The sequence below is a fragment of the Peromyscus eremicus genome, chromosome 6 (assembly GCF_949786415.1).
Source record: "Peromyscus eremicus chromosome 6, PerEre_H2_v1, whole genome shotgun sequence".
NCBI lineage: Eukaryota > Metazoa > Chordata > Mammalia > Rodentia > Cricetidae > Peromyscus > Peromyscus eremicus.
Window position 1 is genome coordinate 6,153,185 of NC_081421.1, and position 15,915 is coordinate 6,169,099.

A 15,915-nucleotide genomic window follows, 5' to 3' on the forward strand; every position below is an offset into this window, starting at 1 on the left:
GGGAGGACAGGGGAATCTGGTTGACATGTAAAATGAATAGAAAATCTCTTAATAAAAAAAGAAATTTATTTCAAATGTTAAAATATTAAATAGATAAAAACCAAGTATAATTGGGAAATTTATGAGAGAAAATTATTTCAAAACTTGGATTTATGAGAGAAAAAAATAGAGATAAATTGACCAAAGGATGTGCAGCCAAGTATCTATCATCTGTCTATCTATCTATCTATCTATTTATACTTCTATCTAATATCTACCTATCTATAACATATATATATATATATATATATTATATATATATATATATATATAATACTTGGAACCATGAGGAGACTGGCTTAGTTCACTTTATGTGATGATGTTCAATTCCAGCTGTTTTCCTACAAATTAAATGATGTCATTGTCCTTATGGCTGGTCACATTGTGTCTGCATACAACAGTTTTGATTGATCAGCATGGATACTTCGACAATGGTGAAAGTGCAATGATAATATAGGTATTCAAGAATCTCAAGAGTAAGCTGATTGTGTTTAGGGTATAGATGCAGGAGTAGTAGTTCTGATCTTGATGTATTTTTAAATTTCCTTAATAAGTTTTAAGAATACCAATTTCTGAGAAACAAACTTAGATATAAGAAGTATTAGATTATATGAAATATAGAAAATCATAGTTATGTCATGTAACACACTTTGAGCCTCATTAAATGTATATCCATCATGTATGTTAAATATCATATATCATTAAAGATTTTTATTGCCTTTAGATAGCATCTTTTTTTTGACACTACCTTATGCTATTAAAAATGATTTTTTTTTTTCTTGAGTCAAGGTCTCATGATACAGCTCTGCATATCCAGGAACTCACTATGTAGACCAGGCTGATCTTGAACTCACAAAGTTCTGTCATCCTCTGCCTTGTAAGTGCTAGGATTAAAGGTGTGTACCACCACTCCTAAAACTAAGAAAATAATTAGTACAATCAGCTTTTACTTAATTGTTATAATTTATTGTGAACATTGCTATTTGGAGTAGTACATATAATTTTTTTTTTTCACAATACTCCAAAAAGAAGTAGTAACTTAGTCTTCTTGAATCTAAGCAGGTTACAGAAGTGCATCACCTGCTCTGGCAAACAAGGTAAAGGGATTTGGCAAGGGAAGGTTAACTCTACCCCTCAGGTGTTTGTTTCCAAGGAGGAAATAATGACAGAGAACATAAAATATTTATGCATGTCACTTGTTTTGCCCAGTTGTGAAATCAGTATTTTAACAATATTACTTTTACATTGTCCACGATCATGAGTCAACCGTGCTGAGGATAACAGAATTGGTACAGGTACAGGTTGAAAACACCAGTCTGTAAACCTTCTCTAAAAAGCAATTTCTCTCTCTGAAGAGAGAAATCAGAGCAGAGCAACACTGTAAACCAATAAAGAGCTTGGTTTTGCCTCAGATTCATTAATACAGTGCTTTCCAAGTTCTTGTATTTTTTCTTATAATACTTAATAACCTTCCAATTACATTCTTTAAATAAAATTATGTTGTTATTCATGCACTTTTAGAAAAATAAACCTTAGGCATTAAGATAAATATCCATGAGCAATATTAAATCTTAAAATTCGCACGGAAACACAAAACACTCCATAAAGACCAAACAATTGTGAACAATAAAAACGCTGCAGTAGATATCACTCTTCCTCATTCCCCGTTATATGACAGAGACATCATAATAAAAACAGCATTGTACTGACACAAAACAGACACATCGATCAATGAAACGGAATTACAGACTGAGATAGACTACACACACCTACAACCACCTGCTTTTGTTTTGCCTTATTTTGAAACATATTGCCAAGAAATTAAATTAGAGAGAAGACAGCATAGTCAACAAATGTTGCCAAGAAATTTGCTTATTCATATGTATAAGAAAGAAACTTGGACTGAGCCATCTGACTCCAGGTCAAGACACATAACCCCAAGTCTGAGGCTCTGAGCTCCATGCCATGTATCCACATAGTGGAAGGAGTGAACTGACTCCTTAAAATTCTCCTCTGACCTCCACATGCACTCTATAGCATGTATGTGCACACAAAACAGATACACACAAATTAAGGAAGTAAACACGTGCAACCAAAACATGTTGGACAATGATTTTTTCTCTCTTGCCCTACCTAAAAATCAATTCCAAATGGATCAACAATCTTTTTTTGTTTGTTTGTTTGTTTTTGTTTTTTTTGTTTGTTTGTTTTTGTTTTTCAAGACAGGGTTTCTCTGTGTAGCTTTGCGCCTTTCCTGGAACTCGCTTTGGAGACCAGGCTGGCCTCGAACTCATAGAGATCCGCCTGCCTCTGCTTCCCGAGTGCTGGGATTAAGGCTGCACCACCACTGCCCGGCTTTTTTTTATTTTAAGACAGGGTTTCTCTGTGTAGCCTTGCGCCTTTCCTGGAACTCACTTGGTAGCCCAGGCTGGCCTCGAACTCACAGAGATCCGCCTGGCTCTGCCTCCTGGGTGCTGGGATTAAAGGCGTGCGCCACCACTGCCCGGCATGGATCAACAATCTTAATGTTAAACCTGAAGCTGTGAAACGTCTTGAAGAGAGAGTAGGGGATACACTTCAGGATATAGGCTGTGTAAGTGCTTTTTAAATAGGACTCTGGTTGCCACAAAATGAGACCAATTATTAGCAAACAGTACCTCATCAAATTTAAGTTTCCATACTTCAAATAAACTGTTATTTAAGTGAAGAAGCAGCCCCAAGACTAGGAGAAAATCTCTGACAGCTAGAGGACTTGTATGTAGAATAAATAAAGAACAACCACAGCAAAACAAAACCCACCAGGCAAAGTAAAGAGCCACTCAATTAGAAAATGGATTCTGGAACTAAACAGGGAGTTTTCAAATGAAGAAATAAATACAAATGGCTAAGAAATATTTTTTTTTAAATGTTCGACATTCTAGCATTTTGCATTTCAGTGAAATGCATATTAAAACTACTTTGAGATTTCATTTGTTCAAATCAGCATAGTTGAGAAAATAAATGAACCAAAAAAATGCTGGTTAGGGTGTAAGAAAACTTCATTCATTATCACTGGGAGTGTAAATTGTTCTATCCACTATTCAAAACAGTATGGATTCAAAAACCTGAATGCATATCTACGATATGATCCAAGTTTACCCCTCTTGGACATATTTCCAAATGTTGCTTTCTATATCTCAAACTGAGATACTTGATTATCCATGTTTATTGCTGCTCTATTTACTATAGCTAGTGATGGAATCAGCTTAGATGTCCTTCATCTGATGGATAAAGAAAAAGTTCTATATACACACAGTTGAATCTTTAATAAATAATAAAGAAATACAGAAACTTAAAATTTTCACCTGAATGAATGGAACTGGGAAAACAAAGTTCAGTTAATAACCCCAACTAAGAAATACAAATATAACTTATATGTGGATCCTAGCTTCAAACCATTAGATTGATATGTTGCACATGGAATAACTACCTGTAAAAGCCAGGGAAATGGAAAAGTGTCACAGGGGGAAGGAAGAAAGATCGTAAAGGAGGGAAGATAATAGAACATAGTTGCTGTGAAGGTGGAAAGTGGGAAGAATGATTGAATGTGCAGTTTAAGTGGTGAAGGAGTGGAAGTGTAATGAGGTGGAGGGTAGTTTTAAATAACAGTTAAGGACACGTGACCAGTTGTAGAAACTAGTATTATAATTGACATGAATATTTCTGTCATATTTTGTTAAGAATGTGCTTGTACAAATATTTATGTTTTCTTTCATTGGTTTCTTTATCATGTAATGAAATATCAATTAAGAGAATACCAGTGTTTATCATATTCAAGTTTTGAAATACCAAAAGAATGTCCTTCAAGGGACAGCTATTCTAAAATTTATAATGTGTTATGGTCATATGAGGGGTAGTTCTTTCATGTTAGGAGTAATTATGACCTGATTAAATATATAATGCAGTTGCAATTGTACATAGGATAGTTATGTTAGGTATAATTAAGACCTGCTTATTGTTTCAATTGGAAATTAAGCGTGAATGAGGAAATACGATTATGTATCATGTTGAAAAGGGGTGGAGTTGTGCTGTCTATTCTTGGTTGTCAACTTGATTACATCTGGAATTAACTAAAACCCAAGCAACTGGGCACCTGTGAGAAATTTTTTTCTTAAATAAATAGTTTGAAGAGGGGAAAATACATATTAATCCAGATCTTTGGAGGTGGGAAGATGTATCTTTAACCTGACCCCCACCTTCTAGTAGCAGCCTATATAAAGGACGTGGAAGAAGCAAGCTCTCTCATTCTTTTTTTTTTTTTTTTTTGTTAAGCTCTCTCATTCTTTGCCTGTCTGCTCTCCCTCTTGCTGACAAGTTCACTCCTTCACTGAATAGAGTGTGCTTCTTCAGGATTCTGGCACTTCCTGAGGACTGTCTGAGACATTCAGTCCTTTAGACTGAACAACTGCTGAATTCTCGGACCTTTCTTTGGTAGACAGACATTGTTGGACTAGTTTGGCCATAGCCTCTAAGACATTCCTATAAATATCATATATACTGTAAGTTCTGTTCCTCTAGAGAACCCTGAATTTTCCCTAATACAGAGGGGCACTAATGTTTCATTGGAGAATACCAGTTTTGAAATTAGAAAATATCTTGACAATTGACTGCTCATAAATCTGTCTATACTATCTTACATAATTACAAATTCTCATCGAATCAGTGTGACATATAAAAAGCTGAGAATTTATGCCACTGACTTGTACACTTATGTAACTGGTAATAACATAAGATGACTGACAGATGTATTCTTCTCCAACACTTCATGTAATTACAAATTCTTCATGAATCAATGTGATATTTTAAAGCTGAGAATTCATGCCATTGACTTGTATACTTATGTAACTGGTAATAACATTAACTAACAGATGTATACTTGTGCAGAAAATATCAAAGTACACTTTAAATATAACCAATCTAAGAAAATGATTAAAATAACTTGTAGGCCCACACTAATACTAGTAGATGAATAATAACTCTGATCATCTATGTTATATGTTACATATATAATAATCTGTATTCAAATGCGTTGTCTTGCCTTTAAGTTCTGGCTGCACAAGTCACTTCTGAAATCCACTGCCTAAAATAAAGAAAACAGGGATTTTACAGTGAAGAAACATGGCCATTATATTTTCATCTAGATGAGGGTTAATGCCAAAAATACCAAATGACATTGACATGCCACACTTGTAGAATGTTGTAAGAAGGGTGGGTTATAGATTTCCCTTCCCTTCATCACGCAATCCGATCTAGCAGTTGAGAATAGAGACAGAAAATTAGGCAAAACTACATAGTAGGGCGTCTTAAAAAATAATAGCTTACCACTATTACTTAAAACTTCTGAGTTGTCAAAAAGGTTGAAAATGTCATCGTCTAGAAGAAGTTACAACTGGTAGACACTGTACTGTATTTTAGATGGGAACCTGAATCTAAAATAAACTGACACTAGGTAAAAATTAAGGAAAATCAAAATGTGAGCTTCATTATTAATGATGTGTTACTTCTGCTGAACACTCATAAACATCATTCATACTAATTTACAAGAGTAATTATAGAGACAGTAGGCTGAGAAGTATATTAAAATTTTCAACTTACTTTGTAAATATAATTTTTAAAAACAACAAAATGATACATGGATAATATTAAAACCTGTATTTATTTTCAGGGCAGATTAAAAAATCTAATCTGCAGTAGATTAACAATTTTAATTATAAATATGTATATTTTCTTGAAAAATATTTTCAATAAAATATTTAAATAGACTGATGAGATGGCACTTTGGTTAAGAGTGCTTGTTGCTCCCACCAAAGACTTAAGTTTGGGTCCTGCCATCGATGTTAGGAGGCTCACAACAGACTGTCACTCCTGTTCCAGAAGATCTGACTCCTTACCTTTGCCCCAGTGGGCATTCTCACACATGTTGCAAACATATATAATGGTACACATGCATGAATATAAATAAAAAGTAAAACAAATCTTTAAAAATAATAAATGAAATATAAGGAAATATATTGGTAATAAAGTTATAGTACACATGGTTCTCGCCTTCCAGTTTAAATTATTTTACTAAATCTATAGCAAGATTCACAAAATAAAAGGGAATAAATAATATTTAGAGAAGCTTTTGAAGTTGCTAAAAATGTATTTTCCCTCAAATCTTGGTCATAATAAACTATTTCACACTCTAATAGGAAACATAGTATTTCAAACACATTTATTTATTATTCATTTATTTGCTATTGTGGCTTGCTCATTTGACATTTGATGCTGATTTCTCTAGGCATTGACCATCAATCAGGAAAATTGTTATTTATTTTAGAATACATGGACTTTACAGATTAGAGATTTACAATAAAGGTTTGACAATATGAAATATACCAAAGTAAAAATGATACAAAATTCAGGGACACACTTTTATTTTATCACGAATAATTCTGATGTGCTTCTCTTTATTTTCAGTAAATCACTAATGAAAATCAAAGACTGAAGGGCTGGAGAGATAAGATCAGAAGGTAAGCGCAGTTACTGTTCTTCCAGAGGAAGCATTTCACCGAACTTGTAGCTTTCAGGGATTCTATGCCCCCTTTTCGCCTCTATAACATGCACTCATGTACACAAACCCACACTCAAACACACTCATATACATAAAACTGAAAAAAAATGTAAACAAAGTAGAATCAAATATTGACAAAGTGCTATCGCTGTTTTTTTTTTTTTTTCACAAAGCTATAAAAGTATATTGGGTTATTGTAGCGCAGCTTTTTCCTCCAGGTATAGCAGTATCATCCCACACCCATCCTGAAGTAGAGAAAACATTGCTCGGTAGCTGTGACCTACAACAACAAAATCAGGAGAACCATGAAGAGATGGCTACAGATAACAGAATAATTGGCATTCTATTGTAAAATCAGAGCAAGTTTCCAGGACCCTCACAAGGGCTTCAAGCCATTTCTCCCTCCTGCCGTCTTCACAGCTGCAAGGGATCTTGGGAGATGCTAGAGGACATAAAAAGACGGTATACTGAAAGTGTGGCACCAGGTACCAAGGATGTGGTCTCCATGATGATGAGGGATTTAGTGGTGACATATCTGAAAACTATCTTACAAATATTGCAAAGATAAACATTAGGAATGTTTTATTCCATGATATATGTGCCAAGGGAATTTGTATTTTTCAGTTGCCTATTCACATATGTAGGTAAATACAGCAACATACACACATATAGAAAACTTTGGAAACTCATTATTTTTTAAGCTGATAATAATCAATATTGAGTTTGTGATTTATTTAAGTTTATTTAGTTCTTAAAGATTGTTGGATTATTGGTATATTCTGACCTTGTTGGTTAACAAGGCTGCATTCTTCTTGAATTCTATTGTGTAGAGCAGACAAAGCTGTCTTGATAAATCCATGTAGGAATAGAACTCACACAGAAGCACTTACATAACTGTCATTGTCAATGGTCTGTTGCTGTGAAGAGATACCATGACCAAAGCAACTCTTATAGAAGAAAGCATTTAATCAGGTCTTGCTTACAGTTTCAGAGGGTTAGCCCATTATCATCACTGTGGGGGAGCTTGTTAGTGGGCAGGCAGACATGATGCTGGAGAATTGGCCGAGGGGTATATGCGCAGGCAGCATGCAGAGAGAAGTACACAGGGTGGGAGGTATGGCATGGGCTTTTGAAATCTCAAAGCCCATTCCCAGTGGCACACCTCCTTCAAGGTCACACCTATTCCAAAAAATTTGGACCTCCTCATCTATTCCAAACAGTTTACCAACTAAGAGCAAAGCTTTCAAATATATGAGCCTATTGGGGACATTCTTATTCAAACCACCACAATAACTATAGATTTATTTTATAAATCGAATCATGTAAAATAAGTAGTTAGTACCAATGTCATAACTCAGTACATTTGTGAACACCTGACCTGACTGCTTTTCAGTATTCCAGAATCACTATTTGCGTGTACATTTACATATATTTGTTTGTATATAATACGTGATTTTGTGTGTGTCTGTGCACATTTGTGCACATACATTTGCATGGGTTTGGAATTTGGAATAAAACCCAGAATCTCATTGATACAAGGAATTTCCTCTATTTTATGAATGGCTTTTGCACCTATGTCTGCTGTATGTTCTTCACTCTGGCCTATCACAGTATTGCAGATAGAAGGAAAAGTAGCCAAAGATTAAAGCAGAAGCCACAACAGTCCATTCCCTTCTAAAGTTTTCGAAGAAAATCACATTGTCTTATTCTATTATGAAGGAGTGGCTACCCACTTTATTTTTTTCTTAATTGTTATCAAGGTATAATTGAAGACCATTTATTTTGCAAAAGATGTTCTCAGACATATTTAAGTATCTATGGAAGGGGCACATAAATGTGAAATAATGAGCTCCTGTAAAATTTAAGAATGGATATACACCCTGCTGAATTTTTTTTCTCCTTTCTACCATCTGTTCAAACTATTTTTCAAACACTCCATTTGAATGATGACTAAATATATCTTTAAAGCTCATTTCCCACAGGCAATAAAGACAAAAGACAGTTCTTAGCATGAAAATCCTTTTGTTAAAATTTTATTCATTTAATTCCAGAATGTGGCAATTAGCTCAGTGTGGTAAAATCAGTCTCACTAGTTTTGAGTAGATGGCAAATATTATTGATGAATTTTTCCATTTCCTTTCAGTGGGAATATTTTATTTTAACCCTTACAATAACCCTGCTTGAAACTTCTATTCTCTGTACTAAGCAGTAGTAGTCATTCACAGTTCCATATTCCAAATTGCATCTGAGAGGATGTGTTAGGAGATATTCTAAGCCTTAAAGTTTATGTACCCTCATGTAGTCACACGTGAGCTCTAATCCTGTGAGATGTTATATGATGTGGGGTCTATGTGAGTAATTAGGTCACAGGAATGGATGATCTGGATGGAATATTGCTATGATCAAAAGGCACATTTAGTAGATAATCTTTCTCTCCAATCTAAGGATACATAAAGGTGGCTTCAAAATGAACAGAAAATTCTCACCAATAAACAAGCTGGCTTGTGTATTAAACTTGAACTTTCCAAATCTGGAAATCCAAGAAGTAAGCATCTATAATTTTAGCCACCCTGTCACTAGGTGTAGTTGAAACCCGCCAAGAAAACTAAGACAAACTCTGGCAACTGTCTGGGGATGTAGAATATTAATTTAAAACCCTTTTGATTTTCCAAACACTTACAAGAGTCTCTTTTTTTCTTGCAGTTTAGTTTAGAAGAAGTCAACAAGGGGAAAGAGAGCTGGAACAACAATGTTTCTCATAGAAGCAGTATATTTCTAAAGGCCACAAGTATCTGTCCAACCAACGGAGGATCTGCCCCCCAGGGTCTGGGGATTCTCACCTTTATCAATTCTGACTTCTTCACACATCATTTTTCCTCTATGTCCCTATTGGTAATTTTAAAATATACTACTTCCACTATCTTCACTTATAACCAGTCTGAATAAGAAGTCTGATTCTTTTTGAGGCAGCTCAAGGCCCCGTGCTTGGTCTTAATACCGTCACTGGTTTACAGTATCCTGTGGGCTTAAACTAAGACATCCCATTGATCTAAAATTGAAAAATTGTATTGAAATCTGAGATCAATAGCTTTCTAGTTTGCACATTCTAGAACAGGGTTTGGGCTGTCTTCTAAGAACCTTCTTTCAGCTCCAACAATCATATTTGTTTTCTACCTCTAACAGATATTCCAGGACAGTGTACCTCCATAGGCCAGATAGGTGATCCATTAAGAATCTTCTCTCAAGGACTTTTCATCAACTAGATCTATCAGTTACTGATATGGACATCAACTCCCACAAGCACAGTTTTCTATTAACCTATTGTTTGTCAGTTTGATCAATTTTTGTCTCCTGAATTTTGTCACACTCACATGAGGTACATGTATATTATACATTGTTATGTCTTTTGAGACAATCAACACAGCATGTAATGCAACATTCATATTTGTATATGATATATTCTTATACTGAAATCTTTCTTTTTTAATAGGATTTTTTAATTCATTTTACATACCAAAGATCCTCCTCTTCACTCCTCCTGCCCCTCCACCCTCCCCCTCCCAACCCACCCCATCATTCCCTCCTACAAGAAGGTAAGGGCTCGCATGAGGGGGTACATTTAGTAGAGGCTGGTCCAAGCCCCTCCCCCTGCCTCAAGGCTGTGAAAGGTGTCCCATTGTAGAAGTGAGCCCCAAAAGGCCTGCTCATGCACCAGGGATATATTCTGATCCTACACAGTGGGGCCCTTAAGCAAATCATGCTACCAGACTGTCTTGCTATGCAGAGGGTCTAGTCCAGTCCCATGCAGGCTCCACAGCTGTTGATCTAAATTTCTTGAGTTCCTACTAGATTGGTTTTGTTGTCTCTGTAGGTTTACCCATCATGATCTTGATGCCCCTTGCTCATAGAATCCCTTTTCTCTCTCTTCAACTGGGCTCCTGGAGCTTGGCCTGGTGTTTGGCTGTGGATCTCTGCTTCCTTCAGTTACTGGAAAAAGGCTCTGTGATGACAGTTAGGGTATTCACCAATCTTATTACTGGGGTAGGTCAGTTCAGGCACCCTCTCCACTATTGCTTGTAGTCTAAGCTGGAGTCATCCTTGTGGATTCCTGGGATCTTCCCCAGCATCTGGTTTCTCCGTATCCCCATGATATCTCCCTCTATCATGGTATCTCTTTCATTGCTCTCCCACTCCATCTCTGTTCCAGCTTGACCATTGCATTCCCTTATGTTCTCATCCCCACACCCTACCTCCCATTGCCTACCCCTCATTCCCAGTTTACTCATGGAGATCTCATCTATTTCCCTTTCTCAGAGCGATCCATTCATCCCTCTTTGGGTCCTCCCTGTTAGCTAGCTACTCTAGAACTGTAGGTTGTAATCTGGTTATCCTTTGCTTTACATCTAGGAGAGGATGTGGAGCAAGGGGAACACTCCTTCACTTTTGGTGGGAGTTCCAATTTATACAGACACTTTGGAAATCAGTATGGTGGTTTCTCAGAAAACTGGGTATCAATCTTTCTTAAGACCCAGCTATATCACTCTTGGGCATATGGCCAAGGAATGCTCAATCATGCCACAAGGACACATGCTCAACTATGTTCACAGCAGCATTATTTTTAATAGCCAGAACCTAGAAACAACCTAGATGCCAGTCAACTGAAGAATGGATAAACAAAATGTGGTACATATACACAACGGAGTACTACTCAGCAGTGAAAAACAATGACATCATGAAATTTGCAGGCAAATGGATGGAACTAGAAAATATCTTCCTGAATGAGGTAACCCAGACTCAGAAAGACAAATATGGTATGTACTCACTCATAAGTGGATAAGATGTTAAGCAAAGGAAATCTACTTTCTATGAGACTATATAGTAATGTCAGCCTTTTATTTCCTTTGCTGTTAGACAATTTTCCTTCAACTCTTTACTCTAAATTTGAGTGCATATTTATATTCATATTTGATTATTTATATATACATAATGTTGTATATTTTTACTGACTGTATCAATATTTCAATTGATGGATTTCAATCAGATATGAATTTGCCACTGTAGCATGAATAATGTAAATTCATGGACCCATGGATGTTAGAAGTTGATATAGGGACATCTTCCTCAAAATTTTTTTGTCAGGGTCCCTAATTGAACTTGGTTGACTGATTGCCTAGACGGCTGGCCCGTTCCTGGGATCTGCTTGTCTTTGGTGTCTACATTATTATTAGAGAAATGGGCTACAAAAAAAAATGACTTTTAGGTATTGGCTGGGTGATAAAAACTCAGTTGCTCATTCTTACTTAGCAAACATTTACCAGCCCAATGATTGCAATGGGCCATTGTTCTGTTATCAGGTGAGAGGCCGAGCTGTGTTTAAAATTTACTGTAGTTTTAAGTGAGAAGTTTCAATATTCTGTGGACTCTTTTTTGTTGTTATTTTATCCCATTTTATCTTTGCATTTCCCCACATGTTACTGAAACTAGAGAATATTTTGTGTTTTTTGAACTCTGAGAATACTGTCAGGTTTCCTTCCATTTAAAATGCCCTAAACTATACCCACCTAAATGTATGTTCTCTGGGGTTTTACCTCTTAAGTTGGCCACTCTGTTCTTAGCTTTTATCAGCTTATCAAAATTACTGTTTAAAGTTTATTGCACTTAGGCATGTGGATCTCACCTGTGGTGTGCTGTGTGTCTTATCTTTCCAGATGTTTGTAGTAATCGCTTACTCTCTGACCTGCACTCTTCAGTGAATTCATGGGAAGTCAGTGATTTTTAACTTCCTTGGCATCTGTGGTCATCACTGCTAGACTGAGTGTTGGCCATCAGTTTCCTTTATGAGTGAAACCTTGCAGGGAAGCTCCCTCAGACAGAAGGTAAACAGCAATAAAAGAGCTTCATGAAGTTCCTGAAACTGTCAAGTTTACTCTCTCCCAGAGTAAATAATAATGGACAAGGGTTACTCTCAGACAAGCCAACTTACAAAGAAGACTCTGAGACAAACTGAGCTGCAAAGACTCTGAGATCAGACCAGATGCCAGGAAGAACCAGGGACTATTCTAACTGCCCAGAAGAGGTTTAGATCAGCTGAATCACTTGGAAAGGATAAACTTCAACTACTGAGCTGCCTGGAGGCTATAAAGTATGTTCTAGGTCCTTAGATTTTGTGAGCTGTCTTTCATATTGGGGTAGAATTTGGTGATGCAGTTGTCTTTAAGTCTTCTGTTCCTATAAGCCACCCTTCACCCTTATAGTCTTGTAAGTAATCCCAATAAAACTCATTGTTTCACCAATATAGATTTTGTTTGTATGGGTGTATTGTTCTCTCATGGGTTCCCTGTTTGAAGTGAATATATGTACATCTCCATATAGCGGCAATTCCAAACAGTTTATCTGGTAATTCAAAAAGGTTTATTTGTGGTATGATTGAGCATTCCTTGGATATATGCCCAAGAGTGGTATGGCTGGGACTTGAGGTAGATCGATTTCCAATTTTCTGAGAAACCGCCATACTGATTTCCACAGTGGTTGTACAAGTTTGCATTCCCACCAACAGTGGAGGAGTGTTCCCTTCGCTCCACATCCTCTCCAACATTGACTGCCATTAATGTTTTTGATCATAGCTATTCTGACAGGTGTAAGGTGGTATCTTAGAGTTGTTTTGATTTGCATTTCTCTGATGATTAAGGATGTTGAGCATTTCTTTAAGTTTCTTTCAGCCATTTGTGATTCTTCTTTTGAGAATTCTCTGTTTAGCTCTTTAGCCCATTTTTTTTTTAAATTGGATTGTTCAGTATTTTGATGTCTAGTTTCTTAAGTTCTCTATATACTTTGGAGATCAGTCCTCTGTCAGATGTGTGGTTGGTGAAGGTCTTTTCCCATTCTGTAGGCTGTCTTTTTGTCTTATTGACCATGTCTTTTGCCCTACAAAAGCTTCTCAGTTTCAAGAGGTCCCATTTATTAATTGTTGTGCTCAGTGTCTGTGCTGCTGGTGTTATATTTAGGAAGTGTTCTCCTGTGTCAATGTATTCAAAAGTACTTACTACTTTCTCTTCTATTAAGTTTAGTGTAACTGGATTTATGCTGAGGTCTTTGATCCACTTGGATTTGAGTTTTGTGCATGGTGAGAGATATGGACTCTATTTGTAATAGCCAGAACCTTTAAACAACCTAGATGCCCATCAACTGAAGAATGGATTAAGAAAATATGGTACATATACACAATGGAGTACTGCTCAGCAGAGAAAAACAATGACAGTATGAAATTTGCAGGCAAATGGATGGAACTAGAAAATATCATCCTGAGTAAGGTAACCCAAACACAGAAGGACAAACATGGTATGTACTCACTCATAAGTGGATTCTAGATATAAAGCAAAGAATAATCAGACTGCAACCCACAGAACCAGGGAGGCTATATAGCAGGGGTGACCCTAGGATGACTGTGGCTTATAATAAGTTTTGGTTTTACTCAATTCCTGGGCAAGCCTCAATGAAACATTTCACTATTAGGATAAGAATTTATACTGTATCAAGCTGATAATAGAAAAATAAATAAATAAATAGATTAATAAATAAATAAATAAAAATTGTTTACACTGAGAAAAAATAAAAGAGGTTTATTTCAGGGTAACTTACAACCAATAAAGGGTCACTTGCAGGATCCAGGAGAGGTGAGGTGCAGACCAGTGTGGTTTTCTGGAGAACTCTGACTTGGTCTGTAATCCAGCATCCAGGATCACAAAGAGCCAAGAGAGTCAGCATACATATCTTGGGTCTTAAAGAGTCTGGTCTTGGCTATGCCCCAGGGGCAGGCCATAGGCAGGTGTGGCAGTTACCTGCTGCTTCACTTGGGGAATTGCTTCAAGGTCACAGCTGGAACAGCTACCCACTACCTCTCTCCAATTTTCTCACACAACACTGTGAGAATAAGAACATCCAAGTTATGTTTCTGTTGAGGCTGAATCCATAAGTATAAGGAGTCACAATCTGAAAAGTAGCAGAAGAAAACCAGCCCTGAGGTTTTCCATGGCTAAATGAATTTCTTCCCAGAAGTGGAAAATATCACTTTTACATGTAGTTCATTGCTACACCTGATACATGGCTGGCTTCCTGTAAATATATGATACAAGAGTTACAATGTCGAGAAACCTGAGCTAGAAATACCAAGTAACTGTACTCATTTTTATTTTGTTGCTGTGGCAAAATATTATGACCAAAAGCAACTTATGTTAGAAAGAATTTATTTCTGCATACAGTTCTGGAGGAAGAACCCATATTGGCGAAGGCATGGCAGCAGGGTGTGGAAACAGGAAATCTGGAGACAACACCTTCACATGCAGTGTAAAGCCAAGAGAGCAATCTCTCTGTTGTGTGTGTTTCTTTGTGTATTGAAAATGTGTAGGAAAAAATGAACATAAGTCCTATGTCCATGTGTGTTCCTTTGCCCTGATGTGGAGATTTGGAATTATTTCCTACAGTATATCATATTAAAAATGATGTTCCCAACCAGCTCCTGGTGCCACTATAGATTACCTGTGAGTTAGTCCTGGTTCCCATAGCGTTTATGCCTCATATCAACCTTCTCTCTTATGCCAATTCTACAGTCACCTTAATACTTGCCAGTGTGTAGGACTGCGTAAGTCAATCCAGGTAACAATAGAGACAGCTCCACTTCCTATGTCTCTCATGGAGAGAATAAAAGATGAACTACTTCTTGTTGAACCTTAAGGACTCCTGGGAACTGTGGATATAACCCCACAATAATATTTCTTTGTTGTGTTCATGGCATGTTGACATAGGACATCACACATATTTCCAATTTACAGCCATCAAGGTGTAAAAGCTTAAAAGGTTACCACATTAGAAAGCACCTGTAATGTCAGTGCTGGAGACGTAGAGTTAAGAATATCCTTGAGATTCATTGACAAACTAATACAGTTGAATATGTGAGCTCCAGGTTTCATGAGAAATGCTATCTCAAAAAATAACGTGAGCAATCATTGAAGAATATCTGTAATATTGACACTCTGGGTCTTCATAAAAACTCAAGGAACATATACGTATAACTGTCTGGGAGATGGGTTTAGAGCCTATCCTAAATATTTGTTTTTAAAATAATTACTTCTGAAAAAAACACCTGTTTCTAAATATAGTTGATTTCTAAAGAACTACTTATTGTACTTTCACATATAAATTTCATCCCTTAATTATCTACCTTGTCAACTACCTACCAGCCTACCTACCTATTTTCCTACCTACATATTGAGTATGGAATAGTCTTG